General features: G+C 43.3%; 1 long non-coding RNA gene across 2 annotated transcripts in view; it reads right to left on the bottom strand.

Annotated features, from left to right (window-relative positions):
• Positions 1-581: 581 nt before the first annotated feature.
• The window catches only part of LOC308191566, a 44259-nt gene continuing 18191 nt past the window's right edge, over positions 582-26649 (bottom strand). Inside the window, exons 4-5 of one of the 2 annotated variants that reach the window (XR_013948124.1) lie at positions 628-8970; positions 582-596 (exon numbers count right to left, since the gene is read on the bottom strand). This is a non-coding gene — a long non-coding RNA (uncharacterized lncRNA). Of the gene's footprint in view, positions 597-627; positions 8971-26649 lie in introns of those variants that run through there. The other variant, XR_013948125.1, reaches the window with a different exon arrangement.

The following is a 26649-nucleotide window of genomic DNA, read 5'->3' as shown; positions in this document are numbered from 1 at the left end:
TCTCCCCTGAGCCTCCTCTTCTCCAGACTAAACAACCCCAGTTCCCTCAGCTGCTCCTCACAGGACTTGTGCTCCAGGCCCTTCACCAGCTTCGTAGCCATTCTCTGGACACGCTCCAGGGCCTCCATGTCCTTCTTGCAGTGAGGGGCCCACAGCTGAACACAGCACTCGAGGTGCGGCCTCACCACAGATGAATACAAGGAACAACCACCTCCCTGGTACTGCTGGCTACGCTATTCCTGACACAAGCCAGGCACGCTGGTGGTCTTTCTGGTCACCTAGGCACACTGCCAGCTCACGTTCAGGTGAGCATCGACCCCCACAGCCCCCCCGATCCTTTTCCTCTGCACAGCTTTCGAGTCACTCTGCCCCAAGCCTGTAGCGCTGCATGGGGTTGTTGTGGCCAAAGCACAGGACCTGGCCCTTGGCCATGTTGAACCTCATCCCCTTGGCCTCTGCCATTGATCCAAACTTTCCAGGTCCCTATGCAGAGCCTTCAAATGTAAAGTGTTGTGAAGCAGGAGTGGAGTTAGTCTGGAATTAGTCCCCCAGGGACATGACTCACAGGGTCCTGGGCACTCACCAGCCACTGCCACCTCCCAGGGCCATGGGCACCCCCAAGGAAACCTCAGTGGGACACGGGCACCCTGCCAGGATGTGGTCTCTCTTCCTGGGGCATAGGCGCCTGGGCGGCACCTCACAGCTCTCCTCTCCCAGCCCAGCTCCCTCATTCCTCTGCAGGTGTGTTCTCTAAAACCCACACGCAGCAGCCCTCACCTGCCCCACTGCCTCCCGTGTGGCTGCTGCCCCAAGCCCCTTGGTACCAAAAGGACACAAGTTCCTGTATGGATGATCTTTATTCAGCTGGGAGATGTGGTCTGCTACCAACAGAGATGTTCAGGAGTCCCCCAGCCAGCTCTGCTGCACACGCATGCTCCTGCTGTCCTCTGTGGAGCAACAAAGCAGAGCCATGTCCTTTGGGATGCCAGCAGTCCCAGCGGTGCCTCTGGGAGGATGGAGAAGGGAACTTCTCCTCGGAGGTCCTCATGAGATGAATGCCGAGTCCCCGCTGGCTGTTGTGCTGGCAGGGCACGGGCAGCCCACCAGGGGACAGCTGGCATTGTCGGTGGTGCCCGTGCAGGGAGGAGGTGTTCAAGGTGATGTTGGCATCCAGTTGTCAGGGGAGGTGCCTTCACCGCAGGAGCCTTCGGAGGGCTGAGGTGCGTCCTGCCTCACCGGCTCGCTGTCAATCTGAAGAGAATTGACTGTCAGATGGGTGAAAATGCTGTGCCAGAATTATTAGCCAGGCACTTCCTTCCACCTGCCCCTTTTCCCGGGCCGATGCCTACCCTCACACGGGCCTTGGAGGTCCTAAGTCCAAGGGCTAACCCAACAGGTCATGGGCATTCCCTGGCCACTGCCATCTCACAGGGACATGGGCCCCTTCTCCTGGGTCATGGGCTACTGCGGGGCAACCCACAGCCATGGGTTCCTAGCTCCTCTCCCCCCTTCTCCTGGAGCATCAGCCTCCCCAAACCCATGGACAGCAGCACTCACTCGCCGCACTGCCTTTCCTGTCACCGGCACACGGCATGCACGCTCTAGATGAATTTGCGGAGGGTATGCAAGGGGACCGTTCTTTTCTTGCACTTGTTTTGTGCCTTCTTCCTGGGCAGTGGGAGCCCAAGCTCCTGCAGGCGGAGCTGGTAGAGGCGCTTCAGGCACCTCACCACGACAGCAGCATTGGCCTCCATCCGGCAGAGCGAGGCACAATCACCCAGAGCGTCCTTTCCCCGGTGGTCTGTCCCCATGGAAGCTGAGGCCCACCGGACCGTTCCCTGGAAGCAAAAAGAGAAGCAGCACAGTGAAGGGCATGGCTGAGGGCTCGCGAGGTGGAGAATTGTCCTGCTGGGCTCGGCTTCCTCTGGAGCGTCCAGCCTCACAGCACTGCTCCGGGCAGTCACGGGGCCTCACAACAGCACCGGCAGGCCCTGGCCCATGCTTGGGGCTCCCAGCGGCTGTCAGCCGTGCGGCTGGGGAAGAGGCAGAGGGCCTCTCGGGGCCTGCTAAGGCTTCTTTATGCCTGCTGGGTTTTGTTCTTTCCTGGGAAGCCTTCGCGGCCAAGGTCCTTGTGGTCCGCTCGCCACAGGCTGGCCCTTTCCTGCACACTGCGCCTCCACCACTCACCTGCCTGCTGTATCTCTTCACACTTCTCCAGAGGCTGAGGGCAAGCAGCCCCACGCCGAGGAGGCAGATGGCGTCCCGGTTATTGCACGGCAGCCAGACGCTCCTGCCCTGGGCAAGGTATTCCCAGTAGTGGCCCAGGGGGTAGGGCAGCTCGGAGGGCTGGCGCTCGGTGCCGACGGGACGTTGCTGTGGGCCCTCTGAAGGGACCATGGTGTTCAGCCTGAGCCGGATCCGGCTGGGGCAGCTGGAAAGGCCGAGGCTGCAGGGCCAGTTGGAGACCAGGTGCTTGATGCCAAGGCTCCTGCTGACCCTGACCCTTTCCCATCGGCGGTGGCCGCAGAGGCCAAGGCCACAGGCACGGAACACAGCCACGGCCAGAGCCATGGCCAGGAGGAGAGCCAGGTCGAACTTCATCCTGCTCTCTCCTGATGAACACAAAACAACACTGGAGATGGCTGTCACGCTGAGCAGAGCTCCGGCAGTGACCACCAGCACTAGCAGCAGTGACCAACAGCTCTAGCAGCAGTGACCACCAGCACTAGCAGCGGTGCCCAGCCGCAGCCTGCTCTTATGCCCGGCCCTGTGTGAGCTCACAGAGCCTGTCGCCGGGAGACCGGCAGGCAACAAAGGCCGCGGCGAGGCTGGGGAGGACGCGGGCAGGCGGTCTTCGAAGCCTGCTGCTGCCACTGCAGTCCTCACAGGGGAACTGTCTGACCAGCAGAGAGGTGGGCTTGAGCCCCCCCCATGTTTGTTTGGGACTGTGCCCTGGATTTCTCAGTGACGGCCAGGAGCCGTGGCCAGAGCCACATCCAAGCTAGGCAGCCGTGGCATGGTTCTCCTCAAAACCCCTCTTGGGGGCAAAGTGGAAGCCCCCATCAAGAGGAAAGCCCCAAAATGGCTGTTGGTTGGATAAAATCATGGAATCATTAAGGTTGGAAAACACCTCCAAGATGATCTGCCCCAACCACCCCCACATGACCAATATCACCCACTAAATCACGTCCCTAAGCACCATGTCCAGCCTTTCCTTAAAAACCCCCAGAGGGATGGTGACGCCACCACCCCCCTAGGCAACCCGTTCCAATGCCTGACTGCTCTTTCTGAGAAGAAATGTCTCCTCATTTCCAACCTGAACCTCCCCTGGCGCAACTTGAGGCCATTCCCTTTAGTCCTATCACTAGTTACCTGCCAGAAGAGGCCAACCCCCAGCTCCCCACACCTTCCTTTCAGGTAGTTGTAGAGAGCAATGAGGTCTCCCCTGAGCCTCCTCTTCTCCAGGCTAAACAACCCCAGTTCCCTCAGCCGCCCCTCACAGGCCTTGTGCTCCAGGCCCTTCACCAGCTTCGTAGCCCTTCTCTGGACACGCTCCAGGGCCTCGATGTCCTTCTGGTACTGAGGGGCCCAAAACTGAACACAGCACACGAGGTGCGGCCTCACCAGAGCAGAGTACAGGGGGATGATCACCTCCCTGGTCCTGCTGGCCACACTATTCCTGATACAAGCCAGGATGCCGTTGGCCTTCTTGGCCATCTGGGCACACTGCTGGCTCATGTTCAGGTGAGCATCAACCAACACCCCCAGATCCTTTTCTTCTGCACAGCTTTGCAACCCACTCTGCCCCAAGCCTGTAGTGTTACATAGGGTTGTTGCGACCAAAGTGCAGGACCTGGCACTTAGCCATGTTGAACCTCATCCCATTGGCCTCTGCCCATCAAAAAACTCTTCCCTGACCGGGAATCGAACCCGGGCTGCGGCGGTGAAAGCGCCGAATCCTAACCACTAGACCACCAGGGAGGGATGTGATGCATAAATAAGGATCTGAAAAGGTAGGTACAATGTTGACTTGTTTTCAGCTTTACATCTGGTGAAGTGGAAGTTATTCCTGCTGACATAAGCAATGAAGCAGGGGTGGCTTGGACCCTACCATAGTCTAAGAGGATGCCCAGGGTTTCAGAAAGCGGGGTGAGGCTGGCCTGGAGCTGACTTCTGGGCTGCAGTGTACCTCTGTACCCCAGCTACCTGGGTATGACTGCACAAACTGCCCTGTATGTCCATGCTCAAAACCACCACTAGAAGAGGTGCTGCAGGCCTGCTTGGAGCTGGTGGGAGGATGGCATCACACCAAAAGCACAAGAGGGAGCTTTTAGCAGCCTTTATGATAATGCTGCACTAGGTCTTGCAGTAAGCACGTCCTTTGTTCTTCCCCAGTAGTATAACCGAGCAGTACAATCTCTCTGAATCACTGTGAAAGGCTGCAACATAACGAGACAAACCAGACTGTGATTTTATGATTTTAGGAAACATGCTTCATTGCAAAAAAGAAATACTCTTTTTTCTGTTTCTTTGCTTACTGTATCCTCCCCGGTGAGAAAGCATCATCTTCTTTTGCAAAAGAGAAAATGAAGTGCAGAGACTCTGTCCAAAGCCAGGATTAGTCCCTCTCTCTGCAGTATTATTTCAACACCTTAATAACAGGATGGAGGCAGCAACAAAAATTTCCTGTTAACTGCAGCAGGAACAAAACTATTTCCTCCCGTGGAGTGGAGTGAGTGTTGCAAGTGTAAGGCTTATGCAACACAGCCTCACTCAAATCTCCCTTTTGGATAGTGAAATGAGATGTAATTTAGCCATCACGTTACACATGCTAAAATAAGCAAGCCCTCAACTCTTCCGAGATACTTTGTAGACACAGACTGCACTGGTTAGTTAAACTTTGCTCATTATATGAAGCAATTGCTACAAAAGCCTATTTTCCATTTAATTCAGGCTAACAAAGCAAAATAAGGAAATAAAAGCCTAACTGTAGCTAAGTAGGTCTTGGATAGATCCCAGGGCTGACAACAAGCAAAGTTTCACACAAGAATAAAAGAAGCTTCAGCTTCTGCATTCTGTTTATTAAAAATGCTTTTTTTTTAAGAGACTCAGTGTACAAGGAGGTTTATAAAAAGGAAAACCTAAGTTGGGAGGAAGCAAGAATTGAAGCAAAAGCGTTTGTTCAGATGTTAGCTAAGTTAATCTATTTTAAACTGTAATAAGCTTTAATGAATGCTATTATACATTCATCTGCTTTTTGCATATAAATGCATATTAACATTAGATGTTCCACACCTGTTTACATTTTGCAAAAGGACAGTTACTTTTACATGGTTTTTTATCTCAACTATAGCAGAGAAATTTCAGATCTAGAACCCGCTCATTTGAGGGGCAGTTATGACCGAAGTCCACATAATGGCTTTTTCTTCCCCTCTTTCATTCAAAGCAAACTTTCTTTTCCTTTGAATTTAGAACAGAGGTCTTCAAAGTACAATAGCTTGCGATAGCACTTTAAATTCTCATGCACAGAATTAGAATCACTGACAGTGAAATTTACTGCATAAAAGAAATCCTCAACTTTTGTATAAGCATCAAGGACAATTGTTGCCCTATTTCGCTGTATTATCAAGAAAGTGTTTGTACTGAAAAGGAACAGGGTTATCATTTTCCTCTCTCTGGATAAGAAGTCACCTCTCTTTCCCCTTCACCTCTCCTTTCCCTCACTAGCAGCACTTTGAAACTTAGAAAAAAGTCACGTTTCACCTGTGTTAAGTTTGGATATTGTAATTTTCACTAGCTCCTACACTGAACAATAAGAAAATATAATAAGTAATAACTACCCTCTTCCTCCTCATTCAAAATCAATCAGTCGATTGAGCATGTTGAGCTTAACATGTAAGAATGATACTCTCCTGAGCAGTGCCAAGAATAACATGGAGAAAGTCAGTTTTGCATCTTGGCACACGTTAAGGAGAAAAAGCCCATGCCTACAAACAAAGATTTCCCACAGATGACTTGCTGCGGTAGCTCTCCAAATTACATCTCTGTGGACCCAATCCAAAACTCATTACAGGCAACAGGGTTTTGAAAAAGCCCTGTGTGTTTCTTCACAATGGGAAAGCTGCGTGTGTAATCGATTGACTGGAAAGAATCTTCAACTCTTTCAAGTATGAGATTAACAAGAGAAAAGGACATTTTGCTTGCCTTTGGCTTGGCAAGTGATACCTGGGGGAAAAAAACAAAAACACACACACACAAAAAAAACTTATGATCTAGGAATAACGCTATTTATACAATGCTCGGCCTTGTGCAAATACATCAGAGGATACCATTACAATTAAAGGTGTGGAGGCAGCAAAATTACTGGTAGCTCCCCATGTCCAATACAATTTGCCTACTAGACTTCACAAACAAAGCTTTCAAAGAAACAGAAGCGTGAATGGATTTCAAGAAATCAAGAATGTTAATTAAAGCAATTTTATCTGAATTTATCTTAGCACTATACCTCCAATTGCTTTCAAACAGCATTGACAGAATAATACCAAATAAAATACAAAAATATACAAATTCCTGTGATTTTGCCTTCTTATTGTATTAGGATTTGATGGTCTATTTAAAGTAAACTCTGTTCTAGTCCTTCAAAAAGTAGCCATATGTGAAGGAATTACCATTTTAGGCAACAGCATCACAGTGGTGGAGTAAGCTGTTACTCAGCTGATTCAGATAAAAGCTGGTTTGCTTGTTTAATTTTCAGCTGGGTCAAGCCACTGAGCTAGCTGGCTGTTTAAACAAACATCAGTACCAGCACAAGTTAAAGGACAGGAAAGAGTGGCCAGGGAAGAACGCATGAGAAAAGCTCCAACACTCCCAGCTTACACTGATAAAATCAAAGATGGAATTTCACCATTAGACAACAAATAGGTAACACTAAATACAGAGAAGTTTTTGTTTGACACAAAATAATGGTTCCAAACCTAAAGCAAATCTAAATAAAATAATAGTAATAAAAACACACACAAATTCAGGATGATACTTTCTTTCAAGGGGAGGTCTCTCCTCAGCAGCACAGCCTACAAGCAGTGTTGCCATACAGTGGAGGATGTAGCTGTGTGCTCCATCACCCTTGGAGATCTCTCTCTGCCAAGGGAACCATGTGTGTTAGGAAATACTACCCTCTATCGTTTGACTAGCCTGAACAGCTCATTTCTCCTTAAAACAATCATTTTGCAAGACTAACCTTACTTGTAACATCACTATACAAATCATGAGTTAAAACCCCACAAACCCGAAAAAGTGGTACTTGTTACTGCACAGCCAGACCTCAACTCATGAACATACTCCTTGGCTACAGCACTAAGACTCCATGACGCTGTTTTCCTCTCCGATTCCTTTTTCCAAATAATTGTTTCAAATCATGTACCGTTTTTAAATCATGTACTTTTATTTTTTTGAGATCTACCTAATGGTTTGAATTCTTTTTTGTCCATTTTGTAGAAAATGCTTACATGATCTTCTACCATTTTGCTGTTCTCTTTCTACCTCCATCACTTTCTGAACCCTGATATTTAAACTCTCTAGAACATCTCTTATACCAGAGATTTTTATTTAAATACCTTTGCTAAAAAGCTGAAGCAGCAGGATCTTCAGACATAAGAATGCTATCACAAAAGGAGCTAGAAGGTGATCTTTGAACTTAACCGCATTATGAAAAATTTCTTAGAAAGCACAAAAGATGTCCCTTCCAATAAAGAAATAAAAAAAGTGGCGGAATAATATTCTTTCTGCCAAAGTCACTGCTTAAGAATAGCTGTAAAATTACATTTCATGAGGATTTAGACTGTGCCAGTAGGGTATTAGATTTAAAAGGATAAAAAATGTTTAAGCTTATTCTGCATTTAAAGTGAGAAGCCCTACTTAGCTAATGGGAAATAGAAAGAAACACAAGGAAGAAGAGGAAGAGAGATTGCACAAAGAATAATACAGTCTGGATGGCAAGTAGCAGACAAAAGCGAGCAGAGAATGTAAGGTAAATACTCTTGTATCTTTAATTCAGTTAATTTAGAGATTGAGCTAATCATTGTTGATACCTCAATTTCTTTGAAAAGAAACTGAAACTTGAAGTCCCCTAGAACTTCTTTACCTTGAGGCACTCCTAGTTCTTTTGGGTAGGAAAACATGAACTGAATCTTAGAACACAAGACACAAACATTTAAGGAGGATTTCAATTAAATAGACTTCTGATGCACGAACCTGAAAGTGTCTCCACTGTAACTTGTACATACCACTACCTATGAACAAATGGTAGAATAGGTCTGTTTTATCTCATATTTAAGTATGAAGGTATTGTAACATATTATTTCTACTATTTAAGTTTCCCTCACACCAGGAGGGCAGATAAGGCATATCTGTAAGGCCCTTCTTATTATGGGTTTGAACCTCAGTCAGAATGCAAGACACCGACGGCATGATATAATGCTGTCACTTGTTTACTGACACTGTAACGTAAAATAAGAAATACACGCTGTCAGAAATACAATGAACATGGAGTTCACAATATTCCATCCTTGCCCTCCGGATGATTTCCGAGGCAGGGAGAGTAAACAGCCTTCTCCCAGCCTTCTACGTTTCCACAGCTGAGAGTGTAGGATGTTTACAGTACCTGTCACTCAGAACTCTTGAAAGCAGACCAAATGTCAGCAGACTTAGTACAGACTTCATCACTGACTGCAGGAAACATGCAGGCATCAAGTAAAAGGAGGAATAAACCTCATACCCATGACTATTTTACAGCGTATGAATCCTGAACAAAATTAAGTCCTTTGTGCATATATTGGGAGGTGTAAGAAAGAAGATCACGATAAAGCTGAGCTGCAGCATCTCCCGAGGACAGCCACTCTCATTGCCACAGTTGTATTACAAGGCTTCCTGCCGGTTCACTCCAGAGTGTTCCTGAATCTCTTCAAGTTGTGCCTGCAGAAAAGAGAGAATTCATCATTTTAATGAGTGCACATGAATACACTAACCAAAAAAAAAAAAAAAGACTCAGGTAGAAAAGACTATTTGCATTCCACAAGTAAAAGCTATCATGTAATTTATCTAAAGGACTGAAAGCTTTTAACACAATTTAAGAGCAGTATCCTACAGTGCTGGCTTAGAGGAATACACACAATATCTAGCTCTATTTAATTATCAGAGGAATGATGGGTTTGGGGTGTCTTTGAGTACCGTGAGGAAAAGGATACATTTAAAGATTATGGCTTGATAAGCTTCAGTCTCCAATTATACAATAACAGATGATTGTAACAGCAGTCTAGATATGTTTGAAATGATACATTCCTCTCAGAAACAGATAACGTATTCAGTTTCTTTAGATATATCATCTCTAGGGGAAAGAGAAAAGGAAAAAAATAATAAAGAAATAAAACCCAAGATAATCTAGTCATACATAGCAAAAAGTTTTGCTCATGTAGAATAAAAGCCAAAATCCTCAGAAGAGGGTAAAAATTCACTTAAACAGGTTGTAGTACAACATGAGAAAATCTTCGCAAGAAGATTATTAATAGTCTCTGCTTTAAAAAAATAAAGCATGTGCAAAACCAGATGTGCAAGTAACTGGGGACCTGAATCACCTCACAGAACCAGAACAACCTAAGTTAAGAAAAGTTCATTCGCTACTGAAAAGGCAGAGGAGCTTTATCTGAGCACTTAATCCACAGAAGGGGTTGCCCCAATACTGGTGCTGTTCTCACCAAGCCGTTCCTTTCACGGCACAGTATATTAAAAAGTTTTCTGAAGAAACAGCTTGCCTTTGGGCTCAATGTATGTTTTAGTTGGAATAAGTTACTGTTCATGTACAAGTTTCTCCTCTACCACGAGCTGCATCTCATTCCAGTACTTCTGGAAATCAGGTCACATATCTAAGAGCCCTGTTCCTGCAGTCTCAAAACCCCCGTTGGCTTTGGTCAAGACAAAGAACTACAGCAGCAGGAGAGAGAAAGAGGGGGACGATGTAATTGCATGCCCCACTTTTTAATTCACAGGAAGGCACAGGAGATGCACAGGAACCTGAAAAGCTGAAATAATAAATCAGAAGGTACAGACCACCTTCAACTTCCAGTCTGCTACAAAGTAATAGGAACTGCAGCAAAAAAGGCTAAGCATTTCTGACCAAGGAATTGCAAGAATGACAAAGTTTCCTTCTCAAGCTGTCCCTGATGAATAAATGAGTTCTCTGGTCAGCAGCTAAGTTTCTTACACAAGTGCTACGCTCAGAAGATGCAGCTTCTCCTAAAAACTCCACTCAAAAAGTGCTGTCTAGGGCCAGGCCTTACATTTCCCATTCACGGCTTTCCAGCTGAAGTATGATTTACGGAAGGGACTCCAACCCTTGACAAGAGAGAGCAGAAAATACAATACCGTTGTGGTTTCAGACTGAAATTACCACGGCGCTCTCATCCTTTGGCAGACAGGCATCTGATACTTCTATTGTTAACAGATCCTATTTTGATCCTCTAAGGGCTATGATGAAATTCTTCTTTATATATTACTCAAGTGATGAATCATATCATCATCTTGATTTGCATCTTTTATTACTGTTGCTTAGAACTTCTACTTGCTATTGTTTTATTTTCCCTGTACAATTCAAACTTTGGGTCTTAAAATCAGACAACTTTGAAAATAAATATATAGAAATGATATGGAAACTTAAAAACTATTTACATCTCCCTCTCAGCACTATCTCCCTAAGACCAAAAAAACACAACCATGTAAAATACCGAGAGCAAAAATATTATATTTGCTAAAGAGAAAGCAGTAGGGAAAAAAAAAAAAAAAAGAACTGCTTTGGCTTTTTTTTTTTTTCAGGAATAAAGAAATCTGCTTTCAAAATATGCCTATGAACTACTGTAGCTACTAGACTTGTATCGAAGAAAATTTATGAGAGCCAGCGAACATACTGTCTGCACACAAAGAAAGAAAACTTATCAAGGTAAATGATGCAGTGACAAGGAAATACTCAAACAGGTGAAGAAAAAGCAAACCTGAAATTCAGAACAAGAAATATCAGAATAAATGCTAAGCAATATATTATTGTCTGATATTGTTACGGACTGCCACAATCCCTTTTGAAATTTGCTCTATGTTCTTCTTCAGCATCTAAATGAGTGATACAAGCGGTTCAGGACTTTCAAGTCAGTTTTGCATATATGTTTCAGATATGCTGCCCACCAGATATTCATAACAACTTCAAGCAACCTGAGGAAATCTTCTGATAAACACCATGTTTATACTCCACACATAGCAACCCCTGCTCTGAAGGGATTATATTCAAAACGAGTGACAGGAGAACATGGCAGCAATTAAATGATCACATTAAACACAGGTCCACTATTTCTACAGCTTCCCTATCACCTGCCTTTGACTTCCGAGCCATTTCAGGTGGCTATTTCATTTTAATCAATACTTATGAAGCCTGAATAATGCTTGTAAGGCGAGATACTTGGGGAAGGGCAGCAAGTTAAGTACATCGTGCCCCTTTGCCAAAGGGGTGGGCGCTTACCGCATGTTAGGCACAGTTCCTCGCTTACATCTAAACAGCCAGCAGCAAAGAAAACTAGCTTTCATTGCAAAGCAGGCCCTTCCATAGCTGTCTGAGAAGGAAAAAAAAATGGTGACTTGCCAGCCAAGTCCTGCACGGGGCTATGCTGGAATTCAGCAGCTAAGGGCAGGCACTACTGGTACAGCCAGCCACGTGGGTGACCATGGTCTCAGCAAAGCTATTACAACGTAAGAACAAACTGCTGCAGTGAAGCCTTTTACCCCAGGTCTCAAAGAGGCAAGGAGCTAGTGAAACTCTGTTTGGCTGACCCCAGAACCTGCTCTCCTTCCCTTGGCTGCCCTACACTCAAAGGATAGGGCTGTAAAAGGTAATACAGAATTACGAAGGAAGTGGCTGCTGAAAGAATGTGACAATGACAAGGAAAACCACCCCAAAACCCAACTGAAGCAGTGCCCCGCTGTCACCTGGAAGAGATCCGGAATTGCACAACACAGGTCACACCGTAAAGGGACTGCCATTGTTCACTCACTTTATTTCACAATGAAGCACGAGATGGAAGCGCTGAAGAAAACCACCCCTATTGTATTCCCTGTCTAGCAAGTTAGATATTTAATTGCTTGTGAAGACAAGAAGTTGGGTGCCAACACACACAAATTACTCACTGCTCACTTTACAGAATATTTGTTATAATCAAGAGCCACTTGATTATAACACCCAACAGTACACGACCTGAAAATACAACCCTCCGTTTGGAAACAGGGAGAGAGTTCTTTCTTTCCTGTGTGAGGTATAACACCCTTACAGCCTGACAAATGAATTGACGTCTGCTACTTTTCATGCATTCATTACCAGTAAAATGGGGAAAAGAGTCACCGAATATTGCAGATATTATGGCATTAGCTAAACTAATGAGGCACTATTTACATGGTAAGCCCCCTTATACCTCTATTTACAAATGAAAGCTTGAAATGGTGTCCAAAACCACTCAAAATTCATCTATAATGCACACAAGGAAGGTTAATTTGACCACAGACAGGTGGCCTGATCCATCTGAAGTGGCACATACGAGGATCAAAATACTAAGGCTGAATTCCGATCCTGAATACAGAGAGCTTAAAAAGAACCAGTCCCAGTCAAAGCTTCAAGGTGTTTAAAACTCTTGCTTGCCCAGTGGAATATTGCAGAAAGACTGCGTGGCTTTTACTTTTGGAGATATTTCCCAAAGTGCCTCTTCTACTGATCCCTCCAGTCACCAAAAAGCAGCTAGCAACATCATGACGTAACAGTCAAGCAACAGTGAAGCAAGAATTAAGATTTGGAAGGAGCAGACAAATCAGTAGGCATCCTTCATGCTTAGCTGGAGTCCAGTGGATCCCCCTTTCCTACGTCTCCATCCTTTCATGGCCAGAAGGAAAGCCTGACACGGCTATGAAGACTGCAAACTGCTCACCTCCTTTTTCTGCATGAAGCATTTCCCTCCAAATTGTCAAAATTTTATTTTTTTTATTTTTTTTTTCCACCTGCCTCCTCCTGGAAGTGTGTCCAGCAACTTCTGTTCCTGGTAATATTCAATTGCTTGAAGATCACATCAATGAATTCTTGTTTTCTCCCCATTCAGAGCATTCTGCATTACATTTTGGAAGTGTGTATGTATATATCTGGATATGTAAAGAGAAGCCCCAGGATCTCTAAAGGGGAAGACAGAAAATGGAGATGCACCTCAGAGATCTCCTTCAGCAACTGCGAGTGCCCAAGGCTTCAAATGAAGAAAACTATCCCATTCATTTCCCTCTCAAAATAGCCACTTTACAGCACTTTGAAGAAAAATGGGGCAGGGCTCCTCCATGCAACTGCTACAGGACACACTAAAAACAAACCTGAAACTAAAGTTCTGAATACATTTTTAAAAACGTAGCTTCAAAAAAAAAAAAACCAAAAAAAAAATCCACCACATTTTCAGCAGTTTTAAACTATTTTTCTTCCTTCAAGAGTCAGAAATAAGGTAGTGGGAAAATAGCAGCCAGCAAACAGAGCCATGTTTTTTCTCAGTTTACTGAAATACAGAAGAAAGCAGACTGTAAATCGGTAATTGCCTCATCTCCGACCAGAACACGTCTGAAACACAATTTAAGCATACAAACTGCCACCAGATGTCAGTACAACCTAGTGAATTGATGGTTCAAGCTTCAGCACCAGGCTGGCATGGATATTTATTGCAAAGCCCCAACTGCTAGGGTGCACAGATCCAGCGTGGACATCAGCCCTGAATGGAAAGTCGAACAAAACAGAAAATCCCACTTCAACATTGAGAAACAGCCCTCGGGGCTTATCAGATAGGCTTATTTGCTTGTTAACAGTGCAGGCAAAAATAGAAAAATGAAAATACAAACCTGTAAGGACAGAGATCAGTTTCTCTGGGTACAGGAGGCCAAGAAGCAGCTTTAGATTCAGCCACCTCTGATTAAGGTTCAATCCCCTGCTCCCTCACACCTTGGCCATGGCACTCATCTCTGCCCCCCACTTCCATGTCCAGGCTGTTCCCACATAGCTTTAGTCTCCTGAGATGCTGCTGCTAAGCACTGGTGAGTATTTAGTAACAAGGCTGCTACGCTAAATAAAACTTTCCTGTGAAACGAGGATTAGCACGGTTGTCCTTGTGCTACAGCAGAAACTCCTCCCCTGCTCTGCAATTTTTGACAAGAGTTCAAGTGTTCACGAGTGTCTCCGGTTGAGATGGTTTTACTCAGAAAATTTTGATAACAGAGTTTACCTCATTTCTTCATGTAAATAAGTATCAAAATTTGCATTTCCTTGCTGGTACAGATTGGTTTCAGCAAGACGGACATGGCACAAAACCATTTTTTGCTGCATAACTTCCAAATGCAATTACACACTTTGCTGTTAAAAGACACCAGTTAGAAAAGTTTCAAAGCCTACTTGCACAAAGTGCAGGACTCATTCTAGACCATTAGTGCAAAGACTAAAAACAATGAAAAAACGAAACCACTCCCCCATCCCAAATGTGACCTGCAACATTATTTAGTCTTAGCAAGAATTTGCAGCTTTGCTAGTTATAGGTAAAGCCTTCTTTCTCACTGCTATTGATGTCTTACTCTAAAGAAAAAACATTTATTAAGGGAGCACCAGAACTCACAGAAACCAAAGAAAACTGCTAAGTGTTAAAAAAAATCTAAACAAGGTCATTTTTGCTTGACACAGAACCAAGCAAAATGGTTTTGGATGTTGGTGAGATCTTCGATTGTTCAGTATTTTGTTTTGCTTACTAGCATATTTTTTACAACAAATATACACTGACCTATGGATTTTTACATTAGGAAAACTTAATGTCTAATTAATTTCTTAGATACATGAATAATGTAAGAAATTGGCTTTGTAGTTTTAATACAGGCTTATTGCATGATATAACAAAAACATGTTCATTTTTATTACCAAATGCAGTCAACTCAGCGCACATAAAAGGCAGTCTACTGTAAAAAAAAATCAAAAAAACACAAAGAATTAAAGGAAATTATGTTACAAAAATAACAGAAAATGAACTTTTTAGATTGATGGCTAGGAAGAGGATTGAGTAAAAAAAATCTCTGTCATGACTCAGTGGCTTTAACAAAACTCTGAGGTTTCAACTGAAACTTTTAAGTCTACCTCCCTCTTTGATTTCTTTTGTATGGTTTTGTAAGTTGAATAAAGTTAGAAGAGCTGCAGAAATAAATACATGACAAAGCTTTTTTTGGAGCAGTTATGTTTTCTTAACATAGATATTGTACAATCTGGATGTTAATAAGGAAAAAATAAAAATCACAAAGGTGGACAGCATTCTGTAAGATTTACCTTGTATAATTCTGACAGGAAGGCGAAGAACCTACCTGGAAGTAAAGCAGCAGCATCCCCCCCAAAATGAATTTGAAGTAAACTGCTTCACAGAAAGCCCCCAAATTACTCGACATGTAATACCCAAAGGACACCTCTATTTTCATACCTAAACTAAGCTCTGGAACCTCCCCGATTCAGATGAGCTCTGCAGTCTCAGAAGCTCCTCTCTGAGCAGTCTGATCGTGGACTTAGGAGAGAAGGCAAGGTCTGTTGCAAACCTGACTAAGTGCTTAATTAAATATAAAACCTACAAGCAAGTTTCACCTTGCTTTTGAGTTTCATCAGAAAACCTTTGCACAATTCCTATTTTGTTCCGTACAACTGCAAGTCTTTGTCAGGTTAAAACAAGAGGTAATTTATGTGTACTCTCTAAACTGGAATTTTTAATTCACGAGCCTTGGCTCTAATTGTAACAAAGACCCTTGAGGCTCATAGTTTCTCTGTTAACCTCTCTCCCTCAAATTCTCTACAAGTAAACACTTGTTCTTCTACAAGTCATCCCCCCCAATCAAAACTGCAAAAAACAAACAAAAATGCCTCAGTTTTACACGTGCTGCTTGTCCATTCCCACTCTGATATGCTCAGGTGACAAATGCTGTTCCAGCCACTTTTTCTTCAGGAAATATCAAGAACATTACCAGCATCAAGAGTACATGACTCAACAGCCAGCTTTCACACTATGCCAGAAAAACAAAAGAGCCGGCCCTTTTCCCCAGAAGATCTAACGTCTTTTAAACCCCAAAGTTTTAAGAAGGTAAAAAGGATTTTCAGCTTGGGTAACAACAAAACTGCAAAGCTGCACTTACAAGTTACTTAAGATGTCACATCAGCAGCAAAATTTGGGTAGAGAGAAACTTACAGTTACTATTTAGTGCAACTTCATTTCTTATACGTTTACAGATTTATCTTTAAATGAAAAGTTCCCCTTTGAGCAAAGGTGCTGCCCTCTACACTACCTAAAGCACGCTCAGCTGTAGCCTCTAACTCAATTTCTCTACACCCACAGGCAGCTAGCTCTGCTATTGAATGAACTGCGGCAAATGGCATTCAATCTGTGAGGCTTTGAGACAGGCTGGCCTTTCAGTAGTGACAAGGCAGTATTTGCATGACAGAGCAGATGGAGTATGATGGATGCATTTTTTTCCCTCTACCGAAAAAAGTTCTAGATAAAGATGCTTTTGAGAAAGAGAGATTGCCAACCTGAAATTTTGTCATTGTTATGTGGACAAGTAGATTCATAAAACATAGAGATGAGGTTTGGCACAACGCTTGAGAGACTTACACCAACAGGGGCAGGAAGAACTGACCCTACAAGAGTGCTACTAAAATTCACAGAGCAAGAGCTGAATAATACAGAAAGCATTCCTACTACTAACACTTATGGATACTATAGCCATGCTAAAATAGATTTGTTTTTTATTATATCCTTTCTTTAAGGATTCACAAGCAAGTTTTAGAGCCAAGTATGCGTTTACCATTATTAGGTAATTTACATGTTTTGGCTGTTTTTTCCCACACCTTAAATCCTTCAGTCTTCTCACCTCTTCATTCACTTCCTGGATTTTCATTTAATCTCTGAGCACAGTAGTTGCCTCAAGTTCCACTTTTCTATTTCCATCCTAGATCTTCTTCAGGTTAGCTCAGCTAACAGTGTTCTTGCCAAGGCCAGAGATATTTGCACTATTCCATCCTCACGCATTTTGAGCTGTCAGTCATCCTTTCTTTGATAGCCCAGACCTAGCCTGCTTTATATATGTAGTCTTCTCCTTCTTTCCTATCAGAACGCCTTCCATTTGTTTTTAAAGTGGAGATCCTGAAAAGGTCATCTGGACGTCTAGTCTTTGGGTAATCTACTTTGCAATTAAAAAAAATTGTCACCTTTGTGAACACGGTCCAGAGAAGTGCCTCTACTCCAAGTCTGTCTCTGTACATATGAAATCTTTCTTCATCTCTCCATCACTGCTCAAGAAAAATAGGCCTGCCAACTCAAACACCTCATCAATACAGAAACTCTACAGACCCAGCCAACCACCCAGTCTTACAGATTCCTTATGCACAAAAGCTCAATTGCAGCCCTTTCAGCTGCTCCTGACATTTCTGCCTCATCCAGGGTCTCTTCCTCTTCCAGATTCACTTTTACGCAATACTCTCTAAATTAAGGAAAGGCAAAAGTCTTGCTGTGACTGTAACACATTCGGAACGCTCCTGCCAGTAAAAAAAGCCTGAGAAGTCACTGAGAAGTGTCCTTTATACCCTCTTACAGCTACCCCTTCTCACTGAAACTAACAGCAACTACTGCCATGGTCTAGGCCTGTCACGGTCCATGCTCATCTTTCCCCCTGCTCCACCTCCAGTCACCACACGACGCCAGCCTCTGCCCCCCAAGTTAGTTTCTATCAAGCTGCATTCGTGCTTTTCCTCAACCCTGCATCTGAACAGAAGCGTGAGGTAGAGCTCCAGAGCCTCCCTTCATAGTCCTTGTGCGAGAGGCCTCTGGCACCCCTGGCTCGCCGGGCCCACCGCCATCGCCCTGCCACTGCCACCCATGGCCGCACCAGGGAGCTCACAGAGAACACCCTGCGTCCAAAATGCACACAGGGATGGTCACGTTTAACACCAAGCCGACTGCTTATGAAATCATTCAACTTGACAGTAAAAGCAACTCTCATTTTAGGCTCGGGCTGCCAACCTAGTAAGACCAATGAAAGTTAAGAGCAGCAATAGGTATCACTTGAAGCAGCAACCCTTAAACAGAAAAGGATTTCAACTCCCTACTTTAACATAAGGATCGTAGCAAAACTCACCTGGACTTATTTTATATTCTCCTAAACAGGCTGTAGGTCTAAAACTTCTTTATTAGTATTTCGGTGAGGCTCATCACTATGGTATGTGAGCAACCCAAGAAGATCAAGTTGCTCATCTGTATTAAACAACAGTTGCTGCGGGATGAAAACAAGCAGGGCTTCAGTTCTACAGAAACCCAGCTGAGGTTTCTGTTTGGCAAAGACAATGTGTTTGCAGCGAGGCTTGGATCCAGATCCCACTTGATCTGGTTCTTCCCGCTGCATAGATTTCAGGTACGCTCAATAGCTCCGCGTCCCTCACCCCACCGCCTGCAACACAACGCTCGGCACGCCGCGTGCAGTTAGAAGAGGATTAAGTGTCACATTTCAATTTCATCCGACCCCACTTTTTGTTTCCTCACCCCTTCCCTGAATTAGCAGCTTGCTGCTGCGGCAGGCGACGAACACATGGCTTCTCCCACTCATTAACATCACGGCCACGCCGTGGCAGGGATCCAAGCCCGTTTTTCCTGTAGAGGATACAGCTTTTGGGGATGTGAACAATCTCGAGTGAGAGCTCATACGCATCAGCCCATTTCCTCTGTTGGAAGGGAGTCTCCCGCCTAGCTCTCTGAACAAACACAGCCCTGGAGCCAGCCCGCGGATGGTGTTTACACAAACGGCACTGTCACCGATAGAGTCTGATACCGTGCAACAAAAAAGTTTGAAGCAAAAAAAAGAAAAAAAAATCCATGAAAAAGCAGTAAATTGTGCATTAGTCAAATGTTGATGCATTTTTAGTCATTTCAAACAGCGGCTTCTTTAAAAACCACATCTATTTTACTGTGGTTAAAGTAAATCTTATGCTGAACAAAGGAACTGAAAGGTACCAATTTAGCAACAGTTCTCTATTTCCATCCCCACCTCTCCTCCTCTTGCTGCCTTACACACAGACAAATGCAAGGCCCAAGTGGTGCCAGTATAAAATAAAGGAATGCTTTATTACTGTGGCTTGGGGATTTTTTTTATTTTTATTTTTTTTATGCTGAAACAATATTTTCACTAAGTTTGGGCAAACTGAAGACAGGGGTAGCTGAAGTATTTATTTTACAAGGATTCGGTGTCACGTGTAGCTCTTCATACATACACTTTGACAATGATACTTAATTAGCATCTACCTTTCACCACTTAACTTGCTGTGAAATATTAGCCTATTTTTAATTTTATTTATTTTAAGGAAGTGGAACAATACAGCGAGCATCAAAAATAGTACATCAAATAGTACATGCTGTACCCCATGCTTATACAAATAAATACAGACAACTATAATCCAGGAGTAGGATATATAAATATAAACTCTAAGCTTCACGGAGTTCATGAGAATTATAACTTTTGGAAAACCCGGTCAGTCCACTTGGTAATTGAAGTGTTTGCAGTCTCTTAGCTACTAACCCAGGGAAGTAGCAGAAAGCTGCTCTCAGCATGCTTTTTGCCTACGATTCAAACTTGTAACATCATAAGGTCAACTTACAATAGGAGGCAAGCAGGCATACGAGAAATGCACATCACAGTTGCTGTTGTTTCTCCCTCTCCCCCAGTGCTGTCACCCAGCTGATGTCTATGGCAGCCCCAGCTGCCACTCAGAGGCAGCACGGGCGTTCAGGGTGCATCTGAGCAGCAGGAAGGGAGAAACTCGAGGGTCAGCAGCAGAAGATAAGGGCAGAGACAGGCCCTGGCATAAGATTTTTCATACGTTAATGGCCTGGCAATGGAAAAAATGTTTAAAAAAAAATCCATGCCTACTCCCGCATAGAGGCTGCTAAATTGCATCCTGTTGCCCTAGTCAGGGCCATGAATCACCGTGTTAACCTGGACTGGTGCCACTCACCTCCACAGCTCAGCTTCTCCCTGGTACAAAAATTAGTGGGCTACTTCTCAGAAAAAGCAATTTGCAAGAAATCCCTTCTAGACCCAGCCATCCAGTGGAGAAAAGCTTAGTTTGCTTTTCCAAGTTCTTACAACACCAGGAAATCTTAGAAGCACCAAAGGGAAAAAAAAAAATTAAACATAAAACTCAAGTGACTGCCTACAGTCCTCTCTGTGGCCTTCCTGGCTGAAGATGAGAGCAAGCAGCTAGTATTTCAGATTGCTCGATGGAAGTGACCTCTCCAACTACCACACCATATTAACTTCCTGACCAAGCTCAGTGAAAGCCTGCCAAGTATTACAGGGAGAAGAAAGGGATGTGAGCAGCTCGGGCACTTCCTTTCTGGAGATATTTTTGACCAGCGCTGAAAATCTATGGATCTTATCTGAAGAACTGGCGCATTACATGGGGTTCAGCAACATCCCAATTTTAGCCTATGCACTGAGCACAAACCAGAGAGCAAGGGCCACACGGGCTGTTTGCTAGAAGGTCACGCAAAATAACCAGAGAGCCTGTGTTTGCCTTGTGGTGAGATGAAAAAGCAACGATGCCTACTTTCTCACCTATCCTGACACACATTTCCAGCTAGAAATACCCTATTCTCTCTTCTAGGTTGCAGCTACCGACACTTGGATGCTCACAGCCCAGGCAGGCATCACAAGCTGCACTGAAGCCACTGCAGAACAGCATCAAAAACAATTCTGTTGTACCCGTTAGCCATTTCAGCAGAGGTCAAAAAAAAAAAAAACACAAATTTCAGAAGCATGATAACATATACACCCTCTTCATAATAGAAAATCTGTCCTGGTGCCGCTCATTCTGGTGCCAGGAAACTTTGTTTGAGAGCCCAGCAACACGACACCTCCCACCAACACAGTGGTAATGTCAAGAGATGCTAAAACAGGAACTGCAGATGAAGTTGAAAGTTAAATTAGGTTCGGATTTTAATTTTTAAAACAATAAGACCCTCCATTTTGAAAATGATAAATGTGAAACAGAAGACTGAACGATGTGCAGTTTTCTATCACATCTTCATCTTCTTTAAAAAGGTAGAGAATTAATTAATTCAGCAACATTTACAGCAAAAGTAATTTCCCAGACAAGATTTGAAAACATATACCCTGTCTTCCAAAATGTAAATATTGTATTAATATTAACTTTAAGGTGACTGGAAACTGAAAATGAGAGCTGAAACAAATCATAGCAGAAAAAAACCAACACATAATATATATCAGCCTACAAGAATGACTGCATTAATGGCACGTTAGTTACTTTTTTGGTCAGCTCAAAGAAATTTCTACCAGCTGACAGTTCTTTCTTAAGAGAAGAAAACTGGTTGCAGCCAATTAAAGCAAAAATACTAGCAACAAAAGGCAAAAAGTTGGCAAAATGCAATTAAAACAGATCTGATTTATTGCTTACAATGAAATCTACACGATTTATACCTTCAGATGTCCTTTACAGTAAGGAACTGGAATCCAATGCAAACTATTTCTCAATATATGATGTATGTCACAACCCTGCTTTAGTTCATGATGCAATTTTTAGCACATGCTGTTTCCACTCACATACTTCACACGACAGATTTGCCGCAGCCACGAAACATCTTCAGAAAGTTAAAAATTCCTTACTTTTAAAGCAAAAATACCTTTTCCATACATTAGAAGTTGAAATACACAAGTTTTATTATGAGCTACCAAATCTCTAGGAACAAAGACACTTCACCAGCATCTGAAACAGCAGTCTACAGATGCAGTTAGGAGGATTTGCTGCTTCTACAGCTTTCTTGGAGGAGAAAGTATCTTTGTGTATAACACTTCTGTAACTCAACACACCTAGCAAGTACAGTCTGCCACCTGTTTAGAAAGCTTCCTTCTGTCAGAGAAATCCATCACCCATCTCCCAAGACTCCACACAGCAAGTGCCAGAAGTCTGAGGGACTTAAAAGCACCAGGTACTTCTTCTATAAACATTTTAAATCTATTTTAACTAAGATGAATGAATATACTTAGATACTGAAGTTGAGAGAAGAGAAGACCAAGCTTTTCTAAACCAAGGTGAACCACATGCACCTGAAGGTGAGTACCCAGACATGAATACGTGAGCTTCAGATGCACGGTGCAAGCACCTTCACGAATAGCAAACAGGCAGCTGGCAATGGAAAAAAACACATATAACCACACACAGAAGTAGAACACATGCTTAGATCTGGGTCCAGCTGACACCACTGCAAGGAAGATGTTTTCCATGCCTTTATTTTTTGCTTCCAGCTTTTTTGCATCTATCCTAACGAGAAACAATTGCCCCTTCTTCCCCCCCAACACACTTCTGCTTGCTGAACTGGGGACTGAACCAGTATTAAACCAGCCGTGTTGACAAAGGATACAGGTCGTTCTGAAGTAAGGCTGTCCTCAGAAGCAACAACTGCAAAATGCCTTAGGCTAAAACAAGTTCAGTTCCAAATTTTAATTATTTAAACTCTCTACTGAAACATTTACATTCTTCTTTTCTTAAAGCTACCGGTTTCATTCAATTTAGGTAAGATGTGGAAAACCTGCACAACTTCCTACTGAGGAGAAGCAATGCTTGGACCAGAAAACCTGCACATTATTTTCAGTATGAGTTCACGGATCCTTTACAATAAGATTCTCAACTCTGTACACATCAACGGGGAAGGAAGCATAACAGGAAAAAATAAGTCTTTAAGCTGGTATCTGCAATTGGTTCCTCCCATGAACACACCATCCAACTTTCCAAGACCGCATCAGCTATGTTCATATAAATACATCTTTGTAATAGAAACGAACAAAAGAACAACAAGGCTTCTTTACGGATTTCCTCATAGAAGACATAAAATCCTTCCATGCAGATAGTTGCTATGGTGCAGACTTAAGGGGAAAAAAGAGGGGAGATCAGACTTCTTGTTTACAGGTTTCCAATGTGCTCCACTTGATCCATCTTGAAATTGAAACCCTTTAGTCTTTGGGCTGTCAGGTGGTAGAGGACAAACACGGTGTTTGCAACTTTACAGAGCTCCCCCATGTTCTGCATGCATCTAGAGAAACACATCCATGTGGATCAGTCAGCAGACAGGAGGGACAAGAGAGGTACTAAATCCTGAGACTTACTCAAGGAAAAAAAGACTTGTTCAGGGAATTAAATGCCAGATTATCTTTAAATACTGTCAGCACTTGACAACTATGTAACATTGCATTGACCTATAAAATATATGCTGTTGTGCAAATCCCAATTCCCGAGACTTTCTTCATTTTTTTATCCAGACAGGTACACCTGGCTACTTAAAGAAGAATGAGAGAAAGACATTTAAGGATTCCACTCAAGACCCTTAAACCATATAAAGCCATATAAACTTCTACTACAGTCAATGAAGCCTACAAAAAGATTCAGCTTATCCTACAGCAGACACTTGGGGCATTTATCACATACCTAGACACAGGCATCTGCTACCACTTCGAACACCCTGGGATGTCCCACCTCACTTCTAGAAGCTTCTGTTGTAAACCCTGCAGGTCCCAGGTTGTGTCTGTCCGCCCTGTGCAGTTCCTACCAACAGTCCGGAGATCCTGGTTGGCACTAGGTGACCTAAACCCCTGAGGGAGGGTCAGCTGAATTGCTGTCTAGGCCCTACTGACTATATTGACTAAATCTTCACCAGCTGTGAAGAGAGCACAGAAACTTGGTGCAGTAGAAAACCTAATTTCTGCATCACTCATGAGTGGAATGCATCTCTTTTGTCAATTGACAAACTATCACTTATACAATAGTCTACTCGCTGGTGTTTTTGTTGTATCAGCTAAAATATTTCAATCAATTTTAGCCTTTGCAGTCGTTTCTTTACGGTCCAGTCATCTGAAGCAGCAGCCGCATGTACTCTCTTGCCTAGATCCATTACGCACTTTGCCAAATGATCAGACTATAACCTTTTGGCCAAAGTCTTCTATACAGCCTGCCTGCATCAATTTCCTTCATCAGCTTTTCTTCAGTGTTGTGCATAAAACCTACTCACATGGTCTGGGTTAGTTTTCCTATTCAGCCAATGACCAGTTTGGTCCTACCACATATTCTGCTTTGACTGAACACGCAGGGCGGTGAAGTTGTCACTGGATTATCCAGGATAACTCCAAGGTTTGGGTACTTAACGACGCTGCCTTCCTAAATCAAGTACCAAGTTCCCTGCACAGTCAGATGCCTTTAAAGACCTCCAGAGGGAGATGCTGTCTAATTTTTGGGATCTGAATCTTACATGTACAGTGCATTTGAAAAGCATCCATCTTACCCATCCTTACTGGCCACACCAGCATCTTGCACCGTCCTACTTTGTGATAAAAATTAAAAAATAAATAGAAGTAGAAACAGGACCTACAAGAGATTTCAGAGTCCATGGCAGTTTTCCTGCTCTCTTTAGACTGCAATTTACTCATTCCCCCTCCCGTCCCCAATTCTATTATTGATTGCCATCACCTATTACTCTTTCTTCACCTGCTTACTGTTGGAACAAAGTGCAAAAATGCTATTTTCCATCCCCCTGAAGTTTCTTACCACCACAAATACCTAGGAAGCTTAAACAACGCCCCAAAACCATATGCCTTGTACTGCTAGCAAACTGCTGAAACGGTAGCATTTCATCTCTATCTGTGCTATTAGCACTGCAGGAAATCTGAAGAAAAAAATACATTGGATGCTATTAATATATACTTCTTTGCATTATTCTTTGGTTCTTCCATCTCCTGGGTTATGTAGCTAATAGAAGATCATTAATCTGCCAGCTGTTAACCCAGAATCCCTTCTGACTGCATTCTGCCTACAGAAATCAGATCAGATTTAAACAGAACAACTACCGACTTCTAAACACCGGAGGAAGTATTGTCCCGTAATTGTAAAGTTTACAAGCACACATGGTTGTTCTTTCCCATTTATTTAACAAGCATGTGAATGATTCCACTGATGTAGCTATAACCCAGTTCTCACAGCTCAAAGACGAGGGGTGGTGTACAGGGAAACCACCCTGCACTGCTCGCTCCTACAGCTATACTCATCACACACAATGCACCCAGTAGTAGGAATATTTAAGACCGTCACTAGGTTTCCATGGAGAGAGAGCTGAGATCTTGTCTGATTTCATTCCAAATCTACTGAAAACAGAGAAGAGCTTTTGCCAAGGCAATTTTGGCAAGCATTTCCAGCAGTATTCTGGCTTGCCAAATTGCATTTGGATTTTGCTGGACTTATTTACTTGTTCAGTAAGCTGGGAGAAGTAGAAACATTTGTTGCTGTAGAGAATCTGGCTTCCTTTGAAGATCTGGAACAACGCTTAAAAGATGAATCAGAGACAGCTTGACTTAGGAATGTGATCTATTAACCTCAGCTCATAGTTGTGTTGCATGTTGACGCACTAGAAGTAATCTATAGCTCAGCTACTTCAGTTTTGAGACCAGACAACTCCATGAACTCTCAAACAACACTTCTAATGTGCTATTTTTATATAGCCAAGTTTTACTCCTTTAAAAAAATACTATCCAACAGAAGCCATACAATGACCTTGAAGATCCTCTTTAGGAATCAAAGAGCACAACTACATTTTACAGGCCAGCATCCTTTGCTGGCTGCATGGATGCATATCCTAAAGGCCTGATTTTCAGACTACATTAAATATTCATCGTTTCAAAAAAAATAAAGTTACACTCCTTCAGGACACCTTTAGTTAAAGGCCAATCTCTTGAAAACACTGTCCCCACCCTCACTCCCCACAGCGCTGGTCAATGCTCTATTTCCACCCTGTCACTCAGGCATGCAAGAATGCTTTTGATCAGATGCTTCAGAGGTACAGCGATGACATATTTCGCCTGACAGAGTAATGCTCAACTGCTCAACTCATAACCCTGAGCAAAAAAATCAAAGCGTTTCCAAAGCGTGGTTCGCAGTGCCCATTTTCAATTTTATAGCCCTGTTTCACTCATGTTCGTCTACTCCTTATTTTCAACTTGCCTCCCCTCATTTTTACCTTCTTTGCTGAGCAAGACATTCCTTTTTCATGCTTCCCTCTGTTCTACCTCCTAACATGACACACCACCTTGCAATCGACCAGCAATCTTGCTTTCCCGTTTCCAATACAGAAGCTACGCGCTAGGGCACAGCCATGGCCCGGCTATCCTCAAAGCATGTACTGTTGGAAAAAAGTCCAAAATAACACCCAGGCTTACACAGTGTCGTTTTTCCCTTCTAAATCCTCACTGTTATAATGCAGTCACCCTTGAAGCAGAGCATTTCATTTAATTCTCTCTTGTGCCTTTAAAAAAGGCCTACAACAACTCTTGAACCAATTATCTAGGAGGCACCTATACGGCATTTTTCACAAACAAACAGAAAAATAAAGTATAAGTGTAACCTAAATTTCTGATTTCTAGATGCACGTGTATTTTGGTTGCATTCAAGATGAGTGCTACCAGCTTGCTTCCTAAGAGATGTACACA

This window comes from Anser brachyrhynchus (genome assembly GCF_964034855.1).
Source record: "Anser brachyrhynchus genome assembly, chromosome: 3".
Classification (NCBI taxonomy): domain Eukaryota; kingdom Metazoa; phylum Chordata; class Aves; order Anseriformes; family Anatidae; genus Anser; species Anser brachyrhynchus.
This window is presented reverse-complemented; position numbering and strand designations above follow the sequence as displayed.